Below are 11,147 nucleotides of genomic sequence, written 5' to 3'. Positions count from 1 at the left end.
ATCTTTGCAGTTAGCTGCCAAATGCATGACCACCCCACTGTGTCCCAGTGGCCCCTGCCTTTCTCAGATGGCTCTGAAGTTAGAACAGTCCGGGCTGAGGCTGGACTCCCGTTGTGTGTAGGACTTCTCTGAGCTGAGAGAAGGGGATTTGGGAGGACTTGTGTTCCAGCTCATTTGTCCTCTTTGCCCTTTGCTTTGGTTGCTTTTCTTAGTGATTCTCCAAACTGACACTTCACAGGCACCCATGTGTCAAGGAACTATCTGATCTTTACACAGTCAGATGGCTTCCCTGTCCAGTTCTGATGAGAAATCTGACACACACGATCATCATGCTGCGATTCTGACCGTGGAAATCTAGCCCAAACACCACTGTTCTCCACACAAATAACCTAGGACTCCTCCCCCTCTTCCATCCATAAAACAAATGGCTATGCCTCCTTCATGTTCAGAGTAGGAATGACACAGGATGCTGTCAGTTTAAGCAATGAGGGAGTGGCACTTTCTCTGAAGAAAAGAGGGGCCTCCAGGCACACGAGCAGATGTGCATTTTTATTACAAAAGAGAGATCTGAATTTTCTTGAAGAAAACCTTGCATTGCTTTCCAACTACACAACACAAAACGCACACTCTTCTTAAGCAACCAGCAAACTGAAAGCCTGTAGCCAGAAGACGGGCATGGATGCTGGGGCTTTGGTTTCAGAATCACAAAGTAAAGTCAACACACACAGTGAAAGAAAAATAATGACGGCGTCTGAGAGTGGATTGAACTATATATCTCCTTCCTCTCCGTTGTCCTCACATTCTAACCAATAATCCCTTCCCGGCACCACGCCAGTTTTACATAACATATGGGGAATTGGGGGTGACTTTCTGTCACTTTGGTAAGGCAACATCTATCTTAAATTTTCATTCTCAATAACATATAGCAAATCAAATAAAATATTCGAAGGCACTAAACCAAACCAAACACCAACCGCCTTATACCGCAGACACAGCTTGGACTTTGTGTGCTGATGATGATCTTGGGAAAGTGGTGGGATGCTATTTAATGAATCTTTGTGCAGCATGACAGAGCTCAAATGTGTCAACTCTTTCCTATTTAGCACTAGAAAAGTAGAGCTTATTCAGATCCATTTACTTCACACCTACAGTTCCTTCTGTGAACATAGTGCCATTCACTTTGCTAGACTTCTTGAGTCCATGTACATAAAGATGTGATATGCATGTTTTAATCATTGTGGCATCGGATTTCAGCACCTGTAAGTTTTAAATTAGTATTTCTTACTGTATTATATATGAGGAGCCCCGATGGTGTAGTGGGCTACTGGTTGCATTAACTACTGTGGGCTCAGCAGTTCGAATACACTAGTCATCCCATGGGACATGCCAGAGACTTTCTGTTGTAGTGAAGATTTGCAGCCTCCAAACCCCACAGGAACAATACTATCTGTCCTATCGGTTGCCATGAATCAGAATCACCTCAATAGTACTAAGTATCAATACCTTCCTAAAAGACTTTCACTCTTGCTTATTGCTTTTCAAAATTAAATAATAGTGTGATTTTCTTATTAGAAATTAGTTTGTGCACTGAGTAGGTACATGACTGCTAACCAATAGGTTGAGGGTTCAAATCCACACAGTGGTCCCCTGTGAAAAAGGAAAAAAATAAAACAAAAAGACCGGGTAACCTTCCCCCATAAACTTCAAAGCCTGGAAACCCCTGTGGGGTGGTTCTATTCTGTCACCTGCACTCCCTGTGAATGAAAATCAACTCAATGGCAACTAGTAAGATTATTATATGCAGATTTTTATTCAACAAAAATGAGATTAAATAATATGCAAAAAATAAGAACAGATTCAGGAATGAATTGGGGGCTCTCACTGAATCCTGGCTCTAGTCTAAGAACAATTAGTTCTTACAACATGGCCCTGCTCATTAGCTTCCTTCTTAAGGAGAACACAGGAGGTATGGGTGTAACAGTAACATGGAGTGAAGAAACTAGACAGTGCTCAGCTACCAGAAAGTATAACATCTGGGGTTTTAAAAGTGTATTTTCAAAGCATCTGTCATCTAAATGAGATACCAGCTAAGCCCGCATAAAAGAAGCACACCAATATCCGTGATCGAAGGATTGTATGTAAGTGATATGATCCAAATCTGAAGGAGGGAGTAGTATCAGAGCTTAAAGTGCGCAGAAGCAGTGGATGGCAGTGGGAGCCCCAAATAAATGTGCAGGAGCCACACAGGGATGAAGCTCCAGTGAGTTCCCTTTAATCATAAGGGAGAGAGAGGAACATGCTGCTTATCAGACAGGTAGCATGGGACAGACAAGTACAGTTGATTAAAATGATAAATCTGACTTGATCAGTTAAAACTTGTCACTTTATCTCCCTTCTGATACACTTTGTGCTTGATCTGGTTTTTAATACTTTATGTGCTTTTTTCATATTGGGGGCTGTCTCTGTTGTATTTTGCAATTGTTGGTAGCCTTTTTGATCTCTGTTGTCTCTGTTATGTGTTTTTCTATGTTTTGCAGAATATGAGACCCAGGATAGGTGAATCTGTAAGGAAAGCAACTGGAATGAGGCCTCCTCAGAGTACAGGATTGGAGGTGGGGGTGGGGGGTTGGGGTGTAAGTGGGAGCTGAGATCAAGTACTTCAGAAAGGAACAACATGTTTTGGAACTGATACTAGTAATGATTGTACAACATTGTTTGATATGATTGAACTATGGCATGTTACGATGTCTGGATTAGCTCCTAATGAAATGACTTGGATGCCCCCAAATTGCAAATAAAACAACCTACCATGAAATAAGAATAGAAAAGAAAGAAAATTAGTTCAATGAGATCCAGCATGGCATTGAAAAAGAGGAGTTCAGAGCAGTGGTCTATGAGTAGAGACTTATTAAGAAGAGGAGGAGATGAGTCAGTCAGGGTGCGATGTAGCACCAATGAAGAATGCAGCTATCCTCCAGTTCCTAAATGCTTCCCTCCCCCACCCCTACTACCATGATCCGAATTCTACCTTGCAAGTCTGGATAGAGCAGAGGATGTACACTGGTGCAGAAAGGAGCTGGAAGCACAGGGAATCCAGGGCAGATGATCCCTTCAGGACCAGGGATGTGAGGGGAGATACTGGGAGGGTAGAGGGTGAGTGGGTTGGAAAGAGGGAACCGATTACAAGGATCTACATGTGACCTCCTCCCTGGGGGATGGACAACAGAAAAGGGGGTGAAGGGAGACACTGGATAGGGCAAGATATCACAAAATAATAATTTATAAATTATCAAGGGCTCATGAGGGAGGGGAGAGCGGGAGGGAGGGGGAAAAAGAGGACTTGATGCAAAGGGCTTAAGTGGAGAGCAAATGCTTTGAAAATGATTAGGGCAAAGAATGTACAGAAGTGCTTTATACAATTGATGTATGTATATGTATGGATTGTGATAAGAGTTGTATGAGTCCCTAATAAAATGTTTTAAAAAAAGAAAGAAATAAACCAGAGTCACCTGGGAACTCTGCACCAGTAGATTACATAGGGAAAAAATGGCTAGATGAACAAGAGGATAGAATTTGAAGAAAGAAAACCCCTGTTAAAAGTCATCTGACCAGTAGCATGATCTGAATTCATGACATAAGCTATCTCAACCGAACGTCTCCTCTGTGAAATCTGTGGGAAAATGGATATTAAAGGGCCTGTGGTTTGTACAAGGGCTGCCCTCAGGCAAGTTACTTGAACTCTGTTCTTGTGACATCACAGATGAAACACCTCCCAGCCACAAACATAACACCAACTCCCATTTCTGAAGGCGCGTGTTATCACTCGTGATTCTTAGCATTTTAGCTGGGTGGAAGGGAGGATGCTCCTTAGTTTAAGCTGTTAGAATTTTGCAGGCTGTGAGTCTCTCTGTTCAGATATCAATGCACACCATTCACGAAGAAGTTCTTTAGTGCGAGAATACAAGAAGGACAGCAACTGAACTTACAATGACTGAACTTGCACGGTGCAAGTTAGAACTGTAGACATTTCAGTATGCATTTAGCAGAACAAACAAACAAACAAAAGCAACCAGACTCACTGTGACTTATCGTGACCCTGTAGAACCATTGCTTTCTTAGGCAATCCATCACTCATAGTGACCCTGTAGGACAGCACAGAACTGCCCCCATTGGGTGACTCAGACTTGAAGGTTTTATGGGACCAGAGGGCCTCATCCTTTTCCCTTGAAGAAGCTGGTGGTTTTGAACCTCTGACCTTGGGGTTGGCAGCTCAGTGCATATCCCACTATGCTGCTGTGGCTCTTTATTTTATAAGCTTTGTATGTCTAATTATTAAAAACAGCCTCATCTGTCCCCGGATAAGCAGTGGGTGTTTTTGAACTGGCAACATGTGCTTAGCAGCCCAGTGCATGATTCAGTGAACCTCCGAGGTTTCCGGATGAGCAAAAGTACAAGTAAGTGGCAGAAACAATTTACTGTGATGCTGTGGTGGTGTACCTCTCTGATGCTCATGGACTGTGTTTGAGTCTGTTTCCTTTGGTTATCATCTCTCTCTCTCTCTGACGAGATGATTCTTCCTTCTTGTCCCAGTCTGCTTTGTAGTCAAACAATTGTGCTATGTGGCTTGCCCCTTAGAATCAGATAGAGAACATCCCAAGTCTGTCTGGAATTGTTCAAAGCTCAGACTTCCAAGCACAAAATCCTCATCAACTCTACTGCTAAGGGCCTTCCTTGTCCTAATAGAATCAGGGAAAAGAAGATCGCTACCGCATACTTTATTTTCAGAATGTCTTCTCGCCCCTCTCGCCCTTCACTGAAACCCTCTCTTTTTCTGAATAGTTTGTTTTACCTTCTGTAGCCTAATGTACCTCCAAAATGTTTTTTGTTTGTTATCTTGGATCTAGAGATATAGTTCTTGCCTTTGGAACAGGAAGAAAATGTCTTTATTAGGGATCGTCCACAAAGGATCTCCCTTTTAGCAGAAAGGGGATCCCAGGACCTGTCCTAATTACAGCAGACTGCGGTTGTAGTATCTGACTTCTCATGACATCTACTCAACCCCCATGATGGAGTTGATTCCGACTCACAGTGACCCTAAAGGACAGCCTAGAACTGCCCTCATGGGGATGCTCAGACTTGAAAGTTCTTTTTTTGTTGTTTTTCTTTATAATCATTTTATTGGGGGCTCGTACAATTCTCATCACGATCCGTACATCCATCCATTGTGTCAAGAACATATGTACATTTATTGCCATCATCATTCTCAAAACATTTGCCTTCTACTTGAGCCCTTAATATCTGCTGCTCATTTTCCCCTTCCCTCCCCTCCCCCCTACCTCATGAACCCTTCATCATTCATAAAGTATTGTTATTTTTGTCATATGTTACATTGTCCAACATCTCCCCCCACCTTCTTCTCTACTGTACATTCCCCAGGGAGAAGGCTATACGTAGTTTCTTGTAATCATTTCCCCCTTTCTACCCCACATTCTCTCCACCCTCCAGGCATTGCCACTCTCACCCCTGGTCCTGGAGGGGTCATCTGTCCTGGATTCCCTGTGTTTCCAGTTGCTCTCTGTACCTATGTACATCCTCTGGGCTAGCCAGATTTGTAAGGTAGAATTGGGATCATGATAGTGGGGGGGGGGGTGGAGGAAGCATTTAAGAACTAGGGGAAAGTTATATGTTTCATCATTGCTACCCTGCACCCTGACTGGCTCATCTCCTCCCCGCAACCCTTCAGTAAGGGGGTGTCTGGTTGACTACCAATGGGCTTTTAGTCTCCACTCTGCACTCACCCTCATTTACAATGATAGGATTTTTTGTTGCTTGATACCTGATGCTATATCTTTTGAAAGCTGGGCACCATTAGCTTTCTTCACCACATTTGCTTATGCACATGTTTGTCTTCAGCAATCATGTCAGGAAGGTGGGCACCCACTAGTATGCTTTTTAGTTCTTTGATGTCTGATAACTGGTCCCTTCTACACCTCAAGGTCAGACAGGCTGGTGTGCTTCTTTCATGTGGGCTTTGAGGCTTCTCAGCTAGATGGCCGCTTGTTTATCTTCAAGCCTTTAAGACCCCAGATGCTATATCTTTTGATAGCCAGGCACCATCAGCTTGCTTCACAACATTTGCTTATGCACACATTTTTCTTCAGCAATCGTGTCAGGAAGGTGTGCATCCGGGAATGCCAATTTAATAAAACAACGTGTTCTTGAATTGAGTAAGTGCTTGAGTAGAGAGGCCCAATGTCCATCTGATGCCTTAATACTAAACCTATAAATATATGCACATAGATCTGTTCCCCACACTCTTATATAAATATATTTACATATACACATTCCAGTATTTAGACCTCTATAAATACCCTTTGTCACCTAGTTCTTTCCTCTATTTCCTTTAACTTTCCTCTTGTCCCACTATCATACTCAGCCTTTATTTGGATTTTAGTAATTTCTCTCGGTTACCTTGCCCCTGCTGAATCCCTACCAGGCCTCGCACACCCTCCATGCTACTGATTTTGGATCACTTATTGCTCCCCTGTCCCTGGGTTGTTCAGCACCACCTCCTTATCCCCTCCTCCCCCTCTCCTGTGTCCCCCTGGAACCATTGGTCCCATTGTTTTCGCCTCCAGACTATTCATCCAGTCTATCTTATCTAGATATATCTGTAGAGATAATAATATGCACCAAAAATCAAGTCATAGCAAGATAGGTGATGAGTGAGAACACAGCGTTGACAACAAAAGAGGGAAACCAATTGCCCATAGAAAAAGAAATTAATTAAAAGAAAAAAATTTTAAAGAAAGAAAAACCCGTATATAGATCAAGGTCTGATTTTTTATCTCTGGGCATGTCCTTTTGTCAGGTCTGATTGGGTACACGCTCTGTCCCCAGAGTATCTCCTTTGTACTCCCTCAGGGGTTCCCTGCTCTGCTCCCATGGTTGCTCTGCCACACGCTTTTAGTGGTTTGCCTCAGTGTCACAGGGTCAATCTGGGCCAGTCCCAACCCTAAGTTTCCAGTATTGTCCCCTTAAGGCCCTGGGCCATCAAGGGATGGCGTGTCTCATAGTGGGATCAGCCATATGGTCCACTCTGTCCATTGGCTGTTCAGAGTGGGGATATCGTCCTCCAGGCCTGATGAGCCAGGATGTCCTCAACTCTCTCTTCCTCTTCCTTCATTTGCTCCCATTTGCTTTGATCCAACATGCCCCTCTCCCCTAGCTGCAGCTTCACTGCCATCCTCTCAAACAAATTCTTCTGTGGTGAGAGGCAGTTGTCCATGTAGCTGGTATGGGGCCCGAGCCCTCAGGCCCCTCCACTGACTCCCCACTCCTTGCCGGCCCACTGCATTCGTCTGGCACTGGCTTTATATCTGGTCCTTCTTTCCCTGTGAAGACACAAACAAAACCCTCCCCTTGGTTGGGTCAGTGTCCAATTCCCCCATCACACATCTTTTTTTTTCTTTCCCCTTTCCTCCCTCCAGCCCCATTTTAGTTGGCTACCATATGTACCCCTAGATTTGGTCTGGCCCCTGCCATACTACCTGGACCTCACCCCTGGAGTGCTTGTATACAGTAGTTTTTTTTTCCCCTGTGCCCCTTTTGCACTTACATATATATATATATATATATATATATATATATATATCTTCAGCAGACTCATGTTATACTTGTCCTTTTGTGCTTGGTTTACTTCACTTAGCATAATTTCCTCCAGTTCTTCACATGCGGCAATATGCTTCATGCGTTCATCACTGCTTTTTAGCGATGCATAGTACTCCACTATATGTATGTACCACAGTTTTTTAATCCATTCATCTGTTGATGGAAATTTGGGTTGTTTCCAACTTCTTGCGATTGTGAAAGACATGAAAGTTTTATGGGACCAGAGGGCCTCATCTTTTTCCCTTGACGAAGCTGGTGGTTTTGAACCTCTGACCTTGTGGTTGCCAGCTCAGTGCATATCCCACTATGTTGCTGTGACTCTTTATTTCACAGGCTTTGTATGTCTAATTGTTAAACATGGAATTCTAACATTTAACAAACTGTTAGTCTTCAAATCGTGTCAGTGACGTCAGATGCTATTAAGTCTGACTTCTGACCCGTGGTAACCCCAGGTGTCACAGAGGAGAACTGCCGCATAGGGTTTTCCTGGTGATAGTTTTTATGAATGCAGATCTCCAAGACTTTCATTCCATGAACTACACTGGATGAGTTTGAACTGTTGACCTCTTAGCAGCTGACTAAAAGCACGTGCACCCCCAGCTCTACCGGTGATCCATAGTTAATGAAACCCCTGGGAATAGTGATTAATCTAGGTGGGTTTCTAGAAATGTTGGTTGCATTTGTATTTAGACAGAAAGGAGGAGAAGAAATATTGGCCCAATGTTGACACAGTCTCATACTGTTACAAAATAGCAATTATCAGAATGTGAAGAGAACACTTTTCTTGAAATGTCCCTTTGTGTACCTTCATAAGGACTGCCAGGGTCTGTGAGTAGTCTGCGGTAAAGCACCTGAAGTTTAGCCTCAGCCACGCGAAAGGCCGCTCTCCATTTACAAGACTCATTTATTAACAGCTGCTTGATTTAGCTTGGGTGCAGGCCCAGGAAATGTGCTGCTTGGAAGCTTCTCCTTCTCCTGGACATTTTGCTTTGTTTTGCCTCCGTCTTGTTTATTATTAAATTGCAACTATTTCTCTCACTGGCTTCATCTCCCCTCTGCACATGGTATTTTGACAATTAAACTGTCAGTCCTGCTCAAGAGTGCAGAAAGCCACATACTTTTTAAAGACTTCAGGAACCTCAAGATTAAAGCGTGGCAGAAACCATCTCTGTCCGTATTTGCATCTTGCAATCCATTATTTATTGTGGCTGCTTCCCCTTTCGGCACATTGTTCTTTATGTACTGCTGTGAGCAAGCTATAGAATCCAAACTGATTATCCTTTGCTGGGGTCTATCCAAAGCCAGCACCTGAGAGATGACTTTCATTTTCCATACTGGAGATACTGCTGGTGTGGCCTGCGGGACGGCAGCCCTATTTCTAAGGACCCAACGACTTCTGAGTCAGAAAGGTTTGAGGTACATGTCACCCATGTCAATCCAGGCATAAACTGCTCCGGTTTCTCATCTCTCCGGGAAGCCAGTGTCTGAATGAGTTATTCCAGGGAGAAAATAATACATGAAACCTCAGACGAGTTCTCTTAGCTCATAATAAAGTGATCTTTATTGAACCTCCGACCTTCCCGATATTCCCCGATGGAATGCCATTCGAGACCCAGAACACCCTTTCATCGTTTTCATCATAAAGAACGCGTTCACCCTATTACTTTGTCTAAAAGCAGCCTGTGTCCTTTCTGGGGTGCTTTTAGCCCTGGTTCTGAGAATCAGGGGCAAATAGCTGTCTTCTTCAAATCGTAGCATGTGTATTATCAACAGCCTGAAAGGGAAAAGGAAGAAAGGCCATAGGCTACAAAGGGCACACGCGAAAACCCATTAGAGTGACAGAGAGTGCGTGCGGCTTCCTTCCTACGACTGTACTCATTCGAATCACTGCAATTCTGTGTCACCAATTAAAACAATTTTCTAAATCTCATTTTGAACAAGGCTTTTTGCTGCGTTTTTAAGGTGAAAGAGAAATAAGCTGAGGTTCAATTAGGGGGAAAAAATAATGGTAGAGCTGATAACAGCCGCCAACAAGAGGGTGCTACATGTGGAATTAACTTTTAGGTAAAAGATTTAACATTCTTTAAAGATGACCTATTTATCAGCACAGACTCAGAGGGTGAGTTTTAGGGATCAATATTATAAATAAAATTATTTATAAATATTATAAATACAATTCTTACCCATAAAAGTAAAATATTTTGGAGCGCGAGGCTGGGAGCCGAGCGGCGCGTCGTGCCCTGCGCTGCCCAGAGCCCGAACAATACAGTCAGGATGGTGAAAGGGGACCCCAAGAAACCAAAGGGCCAGATGTCTGCTTACGCCTTCTTTGTGCAGACGTGCAGAGAGGAACATAAGAAGAAAAACCCGGAAGTCTCTGTCAATTTTGCCGAATTTTCCAAGAAGTGTTCTGAACAGTGGAAGACCATGTCTGGGAAGGAGAAATCCAAATTTGATGAGATGGCAAAGGCGGACAAAGTGCGCTATGACCGGGAAATGAAGGATTATGGGCCAGCTAAGGGCGGCAAGAAGAAGAAGGACACCAACGCTCCCAAACGGCCACCGTCAGGATTCTTCCTCTTCTGTTCTCAATTCCGCCCCAAGATCAAATCTACAAACCCTGGCATCTCCATGGGTGACGTGGCCAAAAAACTGGGTGAGATGTGGAATAACTTGAGTGACAGCGAGAAGCAGCCTTACATCAACAAGGCGGCAAAGCTGAAGGAGAAGTATGAAAAGGATGTTGCGGACTGTAAGTCTAAGGCCAAGTTTGAAGGTGCGAAAGGTCCTGCCAAAGTTACCCGGAAAAAGGTGGAAGAGGAAGATGAAGAAGATAAGGAGGAGGAAGAGGAGGAGGAGGAGGAGGAGGAGGAGGAGGAAGATGAATAAAGAACGGTTTCTTTGTAAACAAAAAAAAAAGTAAAATATTTTGGCCTCTCAAAATAAAACTCTTACAACTCCTTAAATAGTGTTTGTTGCCTAGGACAGAATCCAGAACAATAGAGCTTCTTACACATTTTTTTTGGTGCAGATAAATATGTCATCATTCAAGTTTAGGGAGGTGGGGATACATGGTAATGATGCAAATCCCAAGTAAAAACGCTCTATAAAAGAATTTCAGTGTAATTAGACAGGGTCACACAGGTTTAAATAAGTCAAATTTGACACATGACTAATGGCCAATGCCAGTTGCTCCTTCTTGGGGTTCAGTTTTGTTTTGTTTTGCCTTAATTATACATGTTCCAAGCATCTATATTTTTTCTCCACTTCCTTAGTACCTGGTTCAGAAAGACTTTCTGTAACATGACTCACAATTGGGGGTGGGGGCAGGGAGGCTTCACCATAGTAGTTCTAATACTTGTTTACAAACACAATTGGTTTTAGGCTAATTATCATGTACGAAGTAATAGCGATGTTACAGGATAGAGTAGAACTTCCCCCCCAGCCCACCTGCATAGAGTTGTCAAGACTATGAT

General features: G+C 43.3%; 1 pseudogene; it reads left to right on the top strand.

The window, feature by feature from the left end:
* The first annotated feature begins 6,815 nt into the window (after positions 1–6,815).
* On the top strand, positions 6,816–10,560 carry LOC142461665 (high mobility group protein B3 pseudogene; annotated as a pseudogene).
* The last annotated feature ends 587 nt before the right edge of the window (positions 10,561–11,147 follow it).

The sequence above is a fragment of the Tenrec ecaudatus genome, chromosome 11 (assembly GCF_050624435.1).
Source record: "Tenrec ecaudatus isolate mTenEca1 chromosome 11, mTenEca1.hap1, whole genome shotgun sequence".
Taxonomy (NCBI): Eukaryota; Metazoa; Chordata; class Mammalia; order Afrosoricida; family Tenrecidae; genus Tenrec; species Tenrec ecaudatus.
This window is presented reverse-complemented; position numbering and strand designations above follow the sequence as displayed.